Raw genomic sequence first — 5,866 nt, 5'->3', positions numbered from 1 at the left:
CAACACACAGACACACTCTCTCTCTCTCTCTCTCTCTCTCTCTCTCACTCACTCACTCACTCACTCACTCACTCACTCACTCACTCACTCACTCACTCACTCACTCACTCACTCACTCACTCACAGTCATGATACACTACCAACACACAGACGCTGAACCCTACTGGTACTACACTGATAATTCTGTTCTGACAGTTTTAGTCCATGATCCTCGGGCAACAGATTAACACTTCACTTCTGGCTCCCTCCCTCCCCCTTCCTTCCCTCCTCAGTAGCCTGTATCTAATGAATGTGTTGTTTTACAACACATTAGGAGCCGGGTAACAAATGATCTAACGAGCTACTAATGGGCTGTCTGTAATTGGTTCTGCAATTAGACATGTAGTTATGGGGTGCTCTTATGGCTGGCTGGCTGGCTGGCTGGCTGGCCAATCTGTCACACATACAGTGGGGAGAACAAGTATTTGATACACTGCCGATTTTGCAGGTTTTCCTACTTACAAAGCATGTAGAGGTCTGTAATTTGTATCATAGGTACACTTCAACTGTGAGACATGGAATCTCAAACAAAAATCCAGAAAATCACATTGTATGATTTTTAAGTAATTAATTAGCATTTTATTGCATGACATAAGTATTTGATCACCTACCAACCAGTAAGAATTCCGGCTCTCACAGACCTGTTAGTTTTTCTTTAAGAAGCCCTCCTGTTCTCCACTCATTACCTGTATTAACTGCACCTGTTTGAACCTGTTACCTGTACAAAAGACACCTGTCCACACAATCAATCAAACAGACTCAAACCTCTCCACAATGGCCAAGACCAGAGAGCTGTGTAAGGACATCAGGGATAAAATTGTAGACCTGCACAAGGCTGGGATGGGCTACAGGACAATAGGCAAGTAGCTTGGTGAGAAGGCAACAACTGTTTGCGCAATTATTTGAAAATGGAAGACGTTCAAGATGATGGTCAATCACCCTCGGTCTGGGGCTCCATGCAAGATCTCACCTTGTGGGATCTTGAGCTTTTGGTCTAAACTCCACTCACCGTGTTTGGAGGAAGAAGGATGAGTACAACCCCAAGAACACCATCCCAACTGTGAAGCATGGAGGTGGAAACATCATTCTTTGGGGAGGCTTTTCTGCAAAGGGGACAGGACGACTGCACCGTATTGAGGGGAGGGTGGATGGGGCCATGTATCATGAGATCTTGGCCAACAACCTCCTTCCCTCAGTAAGAGTATTGAAGATGGTTCGGTGGCTCCGTAAGAAGCATCTCAAGGTCCTGGAGTGGCCTAGCCAGTCTCCAGACCTGAACCCAATAGAAAATCTTTGGACGGAGCTGAAAGTCCGTATTGCCCAGCGACAGCCCCGAAACCTGAAGGATCTGGAGAAGGTCTGTATGGAGGAGTGGGCCAAAATCCCTGCTGCAGTGTCTGCAAACTTGGTCAAGAACTACAGGAAACGTATGATCTCTGTAATTGCAAACAAAGGTTTCTGTACCAAATATTAAGTTCTGCTTTTCTGATGTATCAAATACTTATGTCATGCAATACAATGCAAATGAATCACTTAAAAATCATACAATGTGATTTTCTGGATTTTTGTTTTAGATTCCATGTCTCACAGTTGAAGTGTACCTATGATAAAAATTACAGATCTCTACATGCTTTGTAAGTAGGAAAACCTGCAAAATCGGCAGTGTATCAAATACTTGTTCTCCCCACTGTATACAGGAAGAATAGCCCTGATGCTAAAGACGCTGTTATGGAGCCTACAGCCATATCAGGGCTAAGGATTTCCTATGGAGCCTACAGTCATATTAGGGCTAAGGATTTCCTATGGAGCCTACAGTCAAATCAGGGCTAAGGATTTCCTATGGAGCCTACAGTCATATTAGGGCTAAGGATTTCCTATGGAGCCTACAGTCATATCAGGGCTAAGGATTTCCTATGGAGCCTACAGTCATATCAGGGCTAAGGATTTCCTATGGCGGCTACAGTCATATCAGGGATAAGGATTTCCTATGGCGGCTACAGTCATATTAGGGCTAAGGATATCCTATGGAGCCTACAGTCATATTAGGGCTAAGGATTTCCTATGGAGCCTACAGTCATATCAGGGCTAAGGATTTCCTATGGCGGCTACAGTCATGTCAGGGATAAGGATTTCCTATGGCGCCTACAGTCATGTCAGGGATAAGGATTTCCTATGGAGCCTACAGTCATATCAGGGCTAAGGATATCCTATGGAGCCTACAGTCATATTAGGGCTAAGGATATCCTATGGAGCCTACAGTCATATCAGGGCTAAGGATTTCCTATGGAGCCTACAGTCATATCAGGGCTAAGGATTTCCTATGGAGCCTACAGTCATATCAGGGCTAAGGATTTCCTATGGAGCCTACAGCCTTCAAATATGCTGTATTTTTGTATGCATGTACACTACCGGTCAAATGTTTTAGAACCCCTACTCATTCAAGGGTTTTTCTTTATTTGGACAATTTTCTACATTGTAGAATAATAGTGAAGTCATCACAACTATTAAATAACACATATGGAATCATGTAGTAACCAAAAAAGTGTTAAACAAATCAACATATATATTTTATGGTTGAGACTCTTCAAATAGCCCCCCTTTGCCTTGATGACAGCTTTGCACACTCTTGGCATTGTCCTTTTTAGCAAGTTTATTAAAAATAACACTGGACATATAACGTTTCCATAAGTATTCAGACCCTTTACTCAGTACTTTGTTGAAGCACCTTTGGCAGCGATTACAGCCTCGAGTCTTCTTGGGTATGAGGCTACAAGCTCGGCACACCTGTATTTGTGGAGTTTCTCCCATTCTTCTCTGCAGATCCTCTCAAGCTCTGTCAGGTTGGATGGGGAGCGTCGCTGCACAGCTATTTTCAGTTCTCTCCAAAAATGTTTGGTCAGGCTGGGCCACCCAAGGATATTCAGAGATTTTTCCCGAAGCCACTCCTAAATTATCTTGGATGTATGCTTAGGGTCATTGTCCTGTTGGAAGGTGTGTTACGTGTTATATTGTCTCTGTTGTATTAGTGGTGTTATATTGTCTCTGTTGTATTAGTGGTGTTATATTGTCTCTGTTGTATTAGTGGTGTTATATTGTCTCTGTTGTATTAGTGGTGTTATATTGTCTCTGTTGTATTAGTGGTGTTATATTGTCTCTGTTGTATTAGTGGTGTTATATTGTCTCTGATGTATTAGTGGTGTTATATTGTCTCTGTTGTATTAGTGGTGTTATATTGTCTCTGTTGTATTAGTGGTGTTATATTGTCTCTGTTGTATTAGTGGTGTTATATTGTCTCTGTTGTATTAGTGGTGTTATATTGTCTCTGTTGTATTAGTGGTGTTATATTGTCTCTGTTGTATTAGTGGTGTTATATTGTCTCTGTTGTATTAGTGGTGTTATATTGTCTCTGTTGTATTAGTGGTGTTATATTGTCTCTGTTGTATTAGTGGTGTTATATTGTCTCTGTTGTATTAGTGGTGTTATATTGTCTCTGTTGTATTAGTGGTGTTATATTGTCTCTGATGTATTAGTGGTGTTATGTTGTCTCTGTTGTATTAGTGGTGTTATATTGTCTCTGTTGTATTAGTGGTGTTATATTGTCTCTGTTGTATTAGTGGTGTTATATTGTCTCTGTTGTATTAGTGGTGTTATATTGTCTCTGTTGTATTAGTGGTGTTATATTGTCTCTGTTGTATTAGTGATGTTATATTGTCTCTGTTGTATTAGTGGTGTTATATTGTCTCTGTTGTATTAGTGATGTTATATTGTCTCTGTTGTATTAGTGGTGTTATATTGTCTCTGTTGATTAGTGGTGTTATATTGTCTCTGTAGATTAGTGGTGTTATATTGTCTCTGTTGTATTAGTGGTGTTATATTGTATCTGTTGATTAGTGGTGTTATATTGTCTCTGTTGATTAGTGGTGTTATATTGTCTCTGTTGTATTAGTGGTGTTATATTGTCTCTGTTGTATTAGTGGTGTTATATTGTCTCTGTTGTATTAGTGGTGTTATATTGTCTCTGTTGTATTAGTGGTGTTATATTGTCTCTGTTGTATTAGTGGTGTTATATTGTCTCTGTTGTATTAGTGGTGTTATATTGTCTCTGTTGTATTAGTGGTGTTATATTGTCTCTGTTGTATTAGTGGTGTTATGTTGTCTCTGTTGTATTAGTGGTGTTATGTTGTCTCTGTTGTATTAGTGGTGTTATATTGTCTCTGTAGATTAGTGGTGTTATATTGTCTCTGTTGTATTAGTGGTGTTATATTGTATCTGTTGATTAGTGGTGTTATATTGTCTCTGTTGATTAGTGGTGTTATATTGTCTCTGTTGTATTAGTGGTGTTATATTGTCTCTGTTGTTTTAGTGGTGTTATATTGTCTCTGTTGTATTAGTGGTGTTATATTGTCTCTGTTGTATTAGTGGTGTTATGTTGTCTCTGTTGTATTAGTGGTGTTATGTTGTCTCTGTTGTATTAGTGGTGTTATATTGTCTCTGTTGTATTAGTGGTGTTATATTGTCTCTGTTGTATTAGTGGTGTTATATTGTCTCTGTTGTATTAGTGGTGCTATATTGTCTCTGTTGTTTTAGTGGTGTTATATTGTCTCTGTTGTTTTAGTGGTGTTATATTGTCTCTGTTGTATTAGCAGCTACGTCATCATGAAACCTGCTATATGGCACTTTTTTTTGCGTGAAAGAAATGTGAGTCATAGGGTTAGGTTAGGGTAACCCTAACCCTAACATCTGCTTGTCAGCTGAATCATATCTTTTCCTCCATTAGCGTGCCACTCCTCATGTCCAATCACAGACTGGGTAGGAGAGGAAAGTAGATGAGAGGAGGGGAGAAGGAAGGAGAGGAGAAGAAAGGAGATGAGGAGGAGAAGAAAGGTGATGAGAGGAGGGGAGAAGAAAGGAGATGAGAGGAGAGGAGATGAAAGGAGAGGAGATGAGAGAAGAGGAGAAGAAAGGAGATGAGAGGAGAGGAGATGAAAGGAGAGGAGAGGAGATGAGAGGAAAGGAAAGGAGAAGAAAGGTGATGAGAGGAGGAGAAGAAAGGTGATGAGAGGAGGAGAAGAAAGGTGATGAGAGGAGAGGAGATGAAAGGAGAGGAGATGAGGGGAGAGGAGAAGAAAGGAGATGAGAGGAGAGGAGACACCACTATAACCTTTCATTAAGTGACAGCAGCGAGTCTGTTACAGCTCTGTTTCTTTGATCTGACTGCTACATCAGTGTGTGAACATGCTGACCATTAAGTTACATGTGATGTAACTTAATGTCATGCAAATTTAACCTTTTTTCACTCTGAAGTCAGATATTGGCTGGAAACATAGGCCTACATTTGAATCAAATCCCTGAATACACTTGAAAAGGAATTGTCCAGTAGTACAGTAGGATGCTGTACTACTGAATGGTCAGGTCAGAGGTGTAGAAGGGTCAGGTCAGAGGTGTAGAAGGGTCAGGTCAGAGGTGTAGAAGGGTCAGGTCAGAGGTGTAGAAGGGTCAGGTCAGAGGTGTGATTGGGTCAGGTAAGAGGTGTAGAAGGGTCAGGTCAGAGGTGTAGAAGGGTCAGGTCAGAGGTGTAGAAGGGTCAGGTCAGAGGTGTAGAAGGGTCAGGTCAGAGGTGTAGAAGGGTCAAGTCAGAGGTGTAGAAGGGTCAAGTCAGAGGTGTAGAAGGGTCAGGTCAGAGGTGTAGAAGGGTCAGGTCAGAGGTGTAGAAGGGTCAGGTCAGAGGTGTAGAAGGGTCACGTCAGAGGTGTGATTGGGTCAGGTAAGAGGTGTAGAAGGGTCAGGTCAGAGGTGTAGAAGGGTCAGGTCAGAGGTGTAGAAGGGT

The sequence above is a fragment of the Oncorhynchus tshawytscha genome, linkage group LG21 (genome assembly GCF_018296145.1).
Source record: "Oncorhynchus tshawytscha isolate Ot180627B linkage group LG21, Otsh_v2.0, whole genome shotgun sequence".
In the NCBI taxonomy this organism is placed as follows: Eukaryota; Metazoa; Chordata; class Actinopteri; order Salmoniformes; family Salmonidae; genus Oncorhynchus; species Oncorhynchus tshawytscha.
Note: the sequence above shows the minus strand (reverse complement) of the source record.